This window comes from Poeciliopsis prolifica, unplaced genomic scaffold (assembly GCF_027474105.1).
Source record: "Poeciliopsis prolifica strain line A6 unplaced genomic scaffold, Auburn_PproV2 SCAFFOLD297, whole genome shotgun sequence".
Lineage (NCBI taxonomy): Eukaryota > Metazoa > Chordata > Actinopteri > Cyprinodontiformes > Poeciliidae > Poeciliopsis > Poeciliopsis prolifica.
Window position 1 is genome coordinate 21,742 of NW_026562672.1, and position 12,161 is coordinate 33,902.

At 35.9% G+C, this 12,161-nt stretch overlaps 1 pseudogene; it reads left to right on the forward strand.

Moving 5' to 3' along the window:
• Positions 1-1,863: 1,863 nt before the first annotated feature.
• LOC129357754 (inhibitor of nuclear factor kappa-B kinase subunit alpha-like) lies at positions 1,864-11,480 on the forward strand (annotated as a pseudogene).
• The last annotated feature ends 681 nt before the right edge of the window (positions 11,481-12,161 follow it).

Below are 12,161 nucleotides of genomic sequence, written 5' to 3' on the forward strand. Positions count from 1 at the left end.
TACTTTGCTATCAATCTTAAAGCATTAAGCTGATGATCCAGGCAATCTTTAGGGGTGTTGAAGATACCTATACATTTCAGTATTTTTTTTTTTTTTTGCGCCACCACAGCACACCCCATTTTCTTCTATTTTTGATGTTCTTTTTGCCGTTTAATTATAAACACATGTATAAAGTATGTATTTATCTGTGAAGACCTACTAAGCTCCCAAATTGTTATTTGTTTGAGGTGCTGTCAGGCTGATGCTACAAACACTCACAAACTGAACCTTTTTTCCTCCGAGATTGAATTAGAATTAGACTCAAATTCATACTGTTCAATAAAATATTTACCTGAGTACTTGCAGCCATGAATGCATGTGGCCAAAAGCACTTGTCTCTGATTCACCCACATTTGCCTTTTGAGAAATTTCCAATGAAGTAAAGCTGATTGTAGGTATGTTACTGTCAGTAAATGAACTGTTTCTATTTGTTTTCAGTTTCTGGACCTGTTATTGCGTTACCCACCAAGCCACGTTTATTTCCTATTGTGGTTTGTTGTCTTGAGAATTTTCCTGTCAGTGACATGGCTGTGGCTTATTTGAAACGTCAGACAAAACTGTTTTTAAATTTACCGTTATATGAGTAACCTAATAAAATCCACTTTATACTCTGTTAGTTGATATTTGAATTGCCTTTACAGTTAAAACTGGACATTTACATATACTGAAAATGAACACCTCTTTTTCTCACTGAAGTTAAATCAGTTAAATGTTTCATGCCAATATGTCATAAAACTTGGAATGTTTTTTTTTTCGTTTTTTACAGGCAACTTTTTAAAAATTATCCTAACAATATTAATCTTTCTGCTGCAGGTATTTATTAAATCATTCAGACCACGATTTCTCATGACTACCACCAGAAGTCAATGAACCACTAGTCGACTATAGCTATATTTATTGTTACATTTACTTGAGTAACTTTTTAGGGGGGAAATAAATTAGTAGTTTTACTGCACCATAATTTTGACTTTTGATTGAGTAATAATATTAAGTATCAACACTCATACTTTTAAATGTCTGCCCACTTTACTGAATGAAAAGCCAAAAATGCACCAAACAAACAAACTCACCTACAGTTTGTGTTAAGTGAAACTATTTCTTTACACAAACTTCTATGTTGCAATGTCATTGTCTGTTAACCATTTTAAAGTCAAGTGGACATACATTAAAGATTATATGTTGTCACTGAAAGTACTTTAATCTGTAAGTATTGGTTTGATAAGTTAAGAAAATAAAGTTCTATATTTACTTAAATTTATTCTGAAACTGTGATTTGTATTTTTTAGGTCTTCAAAGTTCCTAAATCTTTACATAGTTTCACAGTTTTGTCTTTCTGATCACATAATTTTCATATGAAATATTAAAATACAAATTTAATATCTGACTAAACGTTAATGGTCAGAACTCAAGTAATTGCCTTTTTACCAAATACTTTTATACTGTTACTTGATTAATTTCTCGGATGGCCACTTTTTGCTTTTAAGTGACTAAAACTTTGAGTACAAATTTGGGGTTTGTAATGACACAAAACGCGTAATTTGGCGCCATCTAGTGGCGGTGCCAGACTTCTTCGTCTTGTAATTGCTGGGGAATTTCCTAACTTTTGGTGGTAACAAAAAAGTTTGTTCAAAAGTAGCAACAAAAAGTTACTTCTTTTGTAGTTTATGTACACTTTTTTATGCGGTTCTAACTTGAATGTGAGACAAAAGAGAATAAGAAACCTCAACAATTAACACAAAAATCACGCGTGTCAAATGAAGCGCCATGAAAATGTCACGTTTTTTCAGCGGTGTGAAACACGCATGCGCAGAGCCACTCCTTACTTTCACTTTATCGCTGACGTTGGAGTCAGTGAAGTCACTCTCTGTGAATTCCCACCACCAACAACAACAAACTATATACGCAAACCTCACCTTTAGAGTCATGCTAATCTGGTGAAGTTGTCATTGGGCCGGGCCACCGTCTTCTTACACAGACACTGAAATGAGCAGGACCGTAAACAACATGGTTAGCTAACTGACGAGACAATGTTCTGACAGAAACAACAAACTGTTTTTGGCGACTGGCGACTCTGACCGCAAGGAAAGGTGAGTTTACAAGGTTTGTGGCGCCACGGTTACCTTTAAAAGGCCTATTGTTTGATATAATTAAGGTTTTTAAACTTTATGGAGATGGAGTGCTACAATAACAGCTGACCAAAATAGCTTTTAGCCCCAGAAACACCAAGTCTGAGGTGGCATCCTTTTATAAGGCGTAATATCTTTATTATGTTGTTATTTTCATGTGGAATATGGTGGAGCGGTCTTTGTACAAATGTTTTTTTTTTCTTAGTTTTGACAAGTAATATATGCTGTACAAGACAACCTATTGAAGATTGTACGACTTAAACCATAAATTTGTTTCACACCTCAATAAATTAAACGTCATTGAAAAGTGAATTAATTTCAATAGTTTGACAAGATGAAGAAAACTCAGATTTCTTAGTTTATTTACACACAGACTGTTGGTTTAAATTGTTATGGCTCACAGCTGTTTCTCAAAAAATTAGAATATTTTTTAAACTAAAATGCTGGCTTTTGTATGTCCACATATAGTAAATACACCAGTGTTTGGTGTTCCTTTTGCATAAAACACTTAAACTAAGGGGCGTGGCATGAAGAAGACACACCTCCTAGGTTACTTAAATAAAATAAAATGAAGTTAGTTTTAGACATAATGTGAAGAGGCAAGTTGTTACAGCATTTAGACGCAGCTGCAACAAATCTGATCACCAAATCGCCATGAACATTTGGGAGTGTATAGCGTTATGGATGATTTAGCTTACTAAAACACTGAAACAGCTTCACACTATAGTAGTCCCACAGTGTCGGGGCTTGCAATACCTTATCTGGTTTTTAATGTTTACAGTTGAATTGTTTGCACACCATGGAGCGTCCTACCCTGAAAAAGAGCCCAACATGCATCAATTGGACAAATAAAGAAAGACTCGGGGTGGGAGGCTTTGGGCATGTCTACCTGTACCAACACAATGTAAGTTTTAAACAAGCCATCTGTTGTCCCGAAGAAAATAAAGTCCAGACTGATCAAACTTTACTCTTCATCTATTCTCGGAGCAGGAGTCGGGAGAGAAGATTGCTGTGAAACTTTGCCGCCTGGACCTGAGTGTGAAGAATAAAGAACGGTGGAGCAGGGAGATTCAAATCATGAGGAAGTAAGAGTTTTATTGGATGATTGCATTGATCATATAGTCTTTTAACAATTTACACCCCACATCGCAAACTTGCCAAAAATAAAAAAACAACATATTTGTTGCAATTTTTGTTTTACAGGCTGAACCATGTGAATATTGTTCAGGCCAGAGAAGTACCAGAAGATGTGACCTCCATCGCTCTCAACGACCTACCTCTGCTCGCCATGGAGTACTGTGCTAAAGGAGATCTACGCAAGGTACCAAAGGCTTGTTTCAAAAAGAATCTGAATAAGTATTTTTGAACTTTGGAGCTTAACAGATCAAGTGATTTTATTTAGGTGTTGAATAAACCAGAAAATTGTTGTGGACTGAAGGAGAGTGAAGTCCTGTCTCTCTCAGTGACATTGGTAAAGTTTTCATCTGCCTTCACTTTGATTAAAAGTTCACTTACATATGTATGTAAACTGACTTTATTTTGTGAAAACAGGCTCTGGTATCCAGTATCTCCATGAAAATAAGATTATTCACAGAGACCTAAAACCAGAGAACATTGTTCTGCAAGAGATTGATGGAAAGGTCTGTAATTTCTATTTTCTTACATGTATTTTGCCAGTGTAGTGTAATGTTACTCCTTTGTTCAATGTTTAACTGTATAAATGTGGCTTTCTGCTCTGAAGCTTGTCCATAAAATCATAGACCTAGGATATGCAAAAGATCTGGATCAAGGAAGTCTTTGTACATCCTTTGTTGGGACTCTTCAATACCTGGTAAGTAAGTGTTGCATCAGTGACTGATGTCTTCTCAGATAATAGTCAGAAATCTTAAGCTTAACCTCTTGTGTATGTGTGGCAGGCTCCAGAGTTGTTTGAGAGTAAGCCATACACTGTGACGGTGGATTACTGGAGTTTTGGGACGGTTATTTTTGAATGCATTTGCGGTTTTCGACCCTTTCTGCACAACATGCAGCCAGTACAGTGGTAAGTCAATGATACATAATCGTTATATACTAGGAATTTTAAGAGTCTCCCAGGTTAGGTAGAATTGTTGATTTCCAGCAACTCATCAATTTTGGTAAATGTAATGATGTCCACCGTATTATCCTGTGTAACCAACCAAAGGTCAAAGTTGGCTGTTCAAATGATTGGGAAGTTGAGTGGAATATTCTCCAAGCTGCTTAGACTCTGCTGAGAAACACGACAAACCTTCAGGTTGTTACATATCATCTGTAACAATTTTGAACTACCTGTATGACCTGTTTATGGTCTCCTCCTGCTGCCAGAAGTGACACTGTCTCCAACCAAATGCATGTTTCACAATGATGTTTTTGTTGGAGAACCGAAAGGTTTGTGGCATCAAATAAATGCAAATAAGAGGTTAAAAAATTTACAAATGATGAGTTTTGAGGTCTTTTTTGACATGAGTGAAACAGATCTGATAATTATTCAGCAGGAACATTGCAAGAATTGATTAACTAAGAAACCCAAATAGTAGTAGTTAGTAGTAGTTAGTTAGTAATGGTGACAGCTGTGTGTAATGGTGGCAGCTGTGCCGACTTTTAGAGCTTGTGACAAATTGAAGCTTTCAGAAAGACGATAAAGTGATTGAAGATAAGGGAGACAGCACTGCATATGAATCATAGAAAGGCTCCTTTTGAACATTTTGAGGAATTTAGGATCTTTTTTTGATTTGCATATTTTCTTTTTTTTTTTTTTTTAGGATAAACAAAGTCAAGAACAAAGGTCCTAAAGACATTATGGCGGTAGAGGACATGAATGGAGAAATTCGGTTCTCAGCACATCTGTCATATCCCAACAACCTCAGCAAGTAAAGACAGAAATTTACTTTTTTCCGATCGACCAGTGAAGATTGCCTCATTGTGAGAAACTAGTCTCCAAAATATGTGTATATGTGTTTTGTCTGTGTTACCAGGCCGCTACTGGAGCCAATTGAGTGTCTCCTGCAGATGCTCCTACTCTGGGATCCTGCTTTCCGTGGTGGAGGTCCGGATCCAAAAACAAACAAGCCACGATGTTTCACCTTACTGGACAATATTCTCAACATGAAGGTTGAAAACATTCATTGTATTTTTGCCTGAAAGCTTTTTTCTAAACTACAGCCAAGCAAATCTCTAGCTAGTAACATTCTGCCTGTGCTGTTTCAGATTATGCATGTCTTGGACATGACATCAGCCCAGCTGCACTCGATGGTTTTGGGTGTGGAGGAGAGTTTTCTCTGCCTGCAGCGTCGTCTAGAGGCTCAGACTCAGGCACACATCTCTCCTGAGAGTCAGGAGTTGCTGCTGGAGACAGGAAACACCCTTGACCCACGGTGGGCGCCCATGCAGTGTCTGCCAGACGGTTTGGTATGTGACACAAATAAGTCAGACATATACAGTAGTTGCTTATGCTGCGTGGCAAACAGTGTCTACTCTCTTTAGGCACATGTTTGTTGTTAAAATTGTCCTGTTCTTTGTCTTTGATTTGAAGCAGTGAATTTATATTTGTTTATGTGGAACTTTGTGTTTCTGAAAAGGAACAAAGTGTGTGATTAGTTTGCAACAACAAACAAAGCAGTGTATATGAAGTAAGCATGGAAATCATGGTGTAATGGTACCCACATGTACCAAATAAATGCAGTGTTGTTTTATACCTGAACATATGCAGATTGTTTCTACTAACTTTAAAAAGTGACATCGAAACATACCAGACAGGACAGTTCCGAAACTCTATTGTTGGGAACATTAAGGTTTCCATTCATTCATGAAAAAAATCTTTATAACTGTTAAAACATAGTTGTACACATCTGAAGGAGACACTCAATTGGCTCCAGCAGCTTGTTCTGCACTTAACTGAATGGCTCACTTCCAGGAATGTCATCCTGAATGTTAGCATTCCTGGTATCAGCTGGAGTCCAAATCCAGCTGACTGCAGCATTGAACCATCCAAAATGCTACACAGCACATCAGATTCAATCATGACCACTCTCTCTGACCAGAGGAGAATCCCCAACTGCTGCCCTTTTATGGAGCATTCAAGTATAGCTCGTGCACTAAATTGTCTCTATATCAAAACAACTCCAAGGTGATTTTATTCTCAAATGTCCGCATTGTCTTTACTTCAAAATTCCATCCATTTGCCCCTCCTTCTGTTTAATTCTACAATCGCCACTTTTTATTTGTCTATCTTGGTTGAATCAAACTAAAGTAAATACCAAACTGATTTTGTTGTTGTTCATTTAGTTTTTTTTTTTTTTTTTTTTTTTTTTTTTTTTTTACAACCCTAATGGAAACTATAGACTACAATTTGTTTTCTTTCAGACTATCTGGCCAGTGTAATTTTTTGAAAAATAAATGACCTCTGCATTATGTGGGCAATGTACTTTTAAATTCTATTACTTTCTCAAAAACTAGGAATAGACTTGCACCTAATGTCAGTGTCTTTATTTTGTTTTTTTCTTTTTTAAAAAAAAAAATTATTTGTTGGTACTTTTAGCGCGGCTGGGACGCCTCCATAGTGTTCCTGTTTGATAAGAGCCTTACCAAGTACTCAGGACCCCTGACTGCCAGACCCCTGCCAGACAGTGTTAACTTTATCGGTAAGACATTTTACTCTACTCGACGGAATTTCTTTTTCTTGTTTTTTTTAACTTTTGGAAAATTTTGACATTTAAATTTTAGAAATTGTTTATATTTTATTGCGTAAAATCTGCAAGATTTTGACCTTTTATAAGGCGCTCTTCAGACATGGCATGAACACATGTTTTGACTGATTTAGATGATGGTAGTCAAGCCTCCCTTGTCACACACGTTATTATAATCTGACCTGAATGATCAGATCCATGTTTCCTGCTTTACTTGCAAATAAACCCACAGTCACTCCATACAGGGGAGCAGTAACAACAACATTGCATTTGCATTTCAGGTTTTCCAGAACAGTGAAACATCAGACTCCTGCAAGCTGCTCTAGACATTTATTATTCACTGGTTAAAATACAAGAAAGTTGAATGGAAATGAAAGCCTTGATGACATATAACTTTGGATTATTGAGCTCTTAAAGAAACTGAAATCATTCAAAGAATTGTATATCTTGTATCACTTTTCTATTTATCTGTTGATCTACTTCTTTCTTCACTTCTGGGTAGTTACCTTTGACCAATGGCGTAGTGACATTTTTATAACGATGTTTTTTTATGTCTACTATAATCTAGAGTTATAGTTTTATTTCTCTGATATGGCCAACAAAAACACAAGCAATGCCTGGACCTTATATAGTTTTGTTGGCAAGCAGCCCACCACCTGTCCCTTCTAATTCTTCTCCAACAAGTCATGCTGTGATTTTGTAGAGTTTTTTTCAATGACAAAATTCAAAGAATAAGACAAGCAATGTGTGATTCAGAAAATGCAAATATTTCTTGCATTTTTGCAAGAAATATGAAAGAAATATGTGCAAGTCAGAAAGTGGGAAGCATTTTATCTGATTTGATGTCTCAGTCAGATAAAATGTTTGGAGTGCTTTCACACTTTGGTTTAGTTCTTGATGGATTCAATTGGATTACCCAGGATGGTAGTACCATGTTTGAATCGGATCTGTGAATACTGACTGCTCTGGTTCCTTTTATTTATTTATAATACATTCTTTAAATGCCACCTTCATAATAATTAGGTGTCATTTATGTTTTTATGCCTTCTGTTTTATGCTCAGTCAGGGAAACAAAGACACAGCTGCCCCTGTCTCCTCTTAGAAAGGTGTGGGGAGAAGCCCTCAGCTACATATGTGGTCTTAAGGAGGACTACCTGCGGCTGTACCAGGGGCAGAGAGCTGCAATGTAAGTGCCTCAAAATGCCGTAGACACACTAACTCATTCAAACTTACCTCCTGTATTATTTCTATGTCTGCAGGCTAAGTCTGCTGCGTTACAACTCCACCTTGACGCAGTACAAGCACCGCCTCTTCTCCTACTCACAACAGCTCCACGCTAAGCTAGCTATCTTTAAGACCAGCATCCAGCAGGATCTCGAACAATACACCAAGCAGAGCAACAGCGGCATCTGTCAGTAGTGATTCATTTCTTCCTGTGATACGCAAAGTTGTTTTTCTGAAAACTCAAGTGAACTTCCTGCTTCTGTGTGTTTATTATGTTCAGCTTCAGAGAAGATGCAGCGGGCATGGCAAGAAAATGAACAGAAGGCTGATGGGTTTACACAGGTATGGAATCTGTAAACACAACACAGTGCTTTGAAGAAAATAAAAAATCTGTGCTAAGGGATATTTTGTGCTGTAGGTTGCAAATGTGTCGGGTCTTGACGAAGAGATATTGGCGCTACATTCTGAAATTGTGGAGTTGCAGCGGAGTCCGTTTGCCAGGAGACAAGGAGATGTGATGGAGAAGTTGTCAGTAGCTTTCTTTTAAGTTATTTTTTACAAGTGTCCATGTGTTTCTGAAATAGTGTCTATCTTCTCTGTCAATTGACTTTAATTGCTTAATACAGTAATTATGCCAAATAAAAACTTTGAAAGCTATAAAAATGTTAGACAAATGTCAACCCTAACACAAAAATTATAAAGGTGGTGCTCACTTGTTTATTGTTTGTCTCTTTTCCAGTGAAGAAAAGGCTGTTGAACTCTACAAGCAACTGAAAACTAAATGCAAAAGTTAGTACAAAATTACAGATTCAAAACATAAAATTTCAGCTACCTGGAATTGAAAATAATAGAATAGAATTTAATGAAATAATGCTTCATCATGATCTATTTATTAGACATAAATCGACATAGTAGTTATTTCACTTTATTTTTAACATTATGTTTTATGGATTACTAAAAACCAAAATTACATTAAGACTACAGAAAAAGAATTTTTAAATCAAAACTGTCAACTTACTTAAAGTGTCCATGTATACAAAATATCTATTCTATACTTGATAAAAGCTCTTTTTAATTCAGCTTCAGTGGTTAAAGATATCCACTGAAGTGTTATCCTAACTTTTTCTGCCACAGTTTTTTCCTTCCACTCAACTTTCTATTAATGTCTAAATTTTCTTGTGGATGGTGTCCATTACTTGCTGATGGATAGCTGTTTTCCCTATGATTGTGTAAGCAATAACATGACAATGACATAAGAGTTTTTAATCTTTTTCCCATTGGTTTTATGTAATTTTGGTTTTTAATTATATTTAAGTGATTAACCTCAAATTTACACTTTAAATTTATACTCTGCAACTGTGAGTAATTCCTTTTTATAATGTATCTGACTTTTTGAACTGAATTACTGAAATAACTAACATGTTTCCTGCAGGTAACGACCCTCCACATGGCTACAGTGATAGCTCAGACATGGTGCGGACAATACTTCAAACGGTTCAGAATCAGGACAGAGTTTTAAAAGACCTCTACACTCATCTAAGGTGATTTACTCATTACACATACAAACTAGTAAATCTCAGTGCAGCTGGATATGCATTTTATTGCGTTTCTGTCTGTGTGGGGCCACTTGATTTTGTAGTGCGATCCTGATGTGTAAGCAGCGCATCGTGGATTTGTTCCCTAAACTAGAAAAGGCTGTTGTGAACATCAAAGCTGCAGAAACTGAAGTGATGCAAATGCAAACAAAGAGACAGAAAGAGTTCTGGTTCCTTCTCAAGATTGCCTGTGTAAGTATGTCAGAAATGCTCAATAAATATTGCTAAAGCTCTGTGATATGAAATCTAGTCATCATACAATCATGGAGCTTTGTACCTTACAAAGTGTGTGATTTTGTCTGCAGGCTCAGAGCAACTCTCAGCTGTCGTCACTAAAACAAAAACAGCCGAGTGACGGGTAAGATTTGTGTGAATTTACATGCTTCCCTTTGTCTTTCACTTTGCTATTGGTGCATCTGAATTTCCACAATGAGGAACAATAAAGGATATTTCTATTTCTATACTGTGCAAAGACAAATGGCCAGAGGTCCCTCCCTCTGTTCATTCAACCTTGTGAAAATGTTACAGGAAGAGAATAAGTGCTGCTCTTGTAGCTAAAGTCTTTGCACAATTTTCCCTTTTGAATAAATGTATTTGTTTGATTTTTAGAAAGTATTAGTAATAATATGATACTATAGCAAATGATTTGTTTAATAAGTGTGGAATATTGCATCCTGTGAAAAAACTAAATCTTTGATGTGCTGTTGTGTTTTTTCTTTCTTTTTCTTTGTCTTGCTTTTCTTCTTTCACTAATATCAGTATAACCACATACACAGCAGGGGATCTGGTCTTATAATTGTTACGTTGTTGGAAAAAGACAGTGCCCTGCAAATTTAGTCTCATGTCTTTTTCAGTGAAACGGTTCAACAACTTCTGGATGAAAATCAGCGCTACCTGAATCATTTTACATCCCTGATGCAAGATGCCACCCAAGAATTGAAGCAAAGTGTTATGGTCAGTACGAAGTGGCTAATCGTTATGCTAACTGATGTGTAAAAGTAGTGCAGGTAGGGAAGTGAGCCGATTAAGTAAGTTAGGCACACAACTCCTAATTTCTGTCTGAGTAAATTTTTTACAAAAAAAAGGGTGTCTGAGCTTAGATTTTATTTATTTTTTAATTGCTGTATGGGATTGAACAGATTTCTTTTTGTTTTTCTACACTTTTACTTCTCAATGCAAAAAGACACCTTTCTCATTTAATGCAGTAAAAATTATCAACCTTTTATACGTATATTTTGGTAAAACTTAAATTTGAAGTAATGAAAATGTAGACGTCTGACTCTGGAAACCAGTGTTAACATAAAAGTGAAAGGTTGTTGGTAAGTGCTGTATGAATAGTGTTTTTTTTCTCTTTCTCCACAGGATCAGGACTGGAGCTGGGTTGAGCTTGGAGCAAACAAAGTGGATTCTCAGTAGCTCTAAGAGCTTTCAGAAAATGCATACTTTGATATGCCTTTCCTGGGGCTAAACTATCTGACATCTTTCTGTTTGAGTTGTGTAATTACCGTAAATAATAATATAATAACAATAATATATGCAACATCATGACAAAGTAAGCTATGCATGTTTTAGGTTCATATATTACAGAATGTTAACAAATGTTTTCAGCTAGAACGTATTTATTTTTTTCGAAATTAATTGGAGTTAGGCACTGTTTTCGATAAAACTGCACGGTGAAATGTGAAGAAAGTTTTATAAATGTTAAAAACATGCAATAATTCACCTTTATTTTCTTTATTGCTTATCTCTCTTTTTAACTGTATATGCAAACCAATTAAAAGCTGCTGACAATATTTCAGAAAGTTATTCATATACTAAAAGGAGATGAAAGAACAGAGCTAGAAAATTCAAGATCCTATATTAAAAGAATGAGTATAATATGAGACATAACCATCTCATGAGAAATCATGTGAAATACCTTTCTGAGCTGCAAAGGGTTGAGATTGCGGAACGAGTGTGAGGGGCAGCAAACAGTTATAGACTACAATAGAATGGAAATATTCTTTATCGTCCCACAGTGGGCAAATTCAAGTGTACAAGCAGCAGACTAAGGTAAATGGGAGCATTCATATTCACAAAGACAAACAATATAAAATCAAGCGTAAACGACTGTACAGTGTGGACAAATTTACAATATAAAAAAATATTACTGTGCAATTATTAAAAACAAAATAGTCTGATTAAAAGAAATGTGCAAATGAGTTGAATAATTTAAAGAATGAACTATGTAGAAAAAATTAAAATGGGGCACCCAGCTGATTATTATGCATGAAAAAAAAGTTCCACATATTACTTAAATTAGTAGTTTTGAATCAGGCAGAAAATAAAACAAGAAAAGATTAAAGTCGTTAGTCCTTTAAATAGTCACTAACGATTTGAACTTTTTGACTTGCTGTTTAGCACTCAAATCCAAGCGAAAGAAAATTGGCTGGTCCTCATAACCATACATCTTCAAAGCATCATCAACGATTACT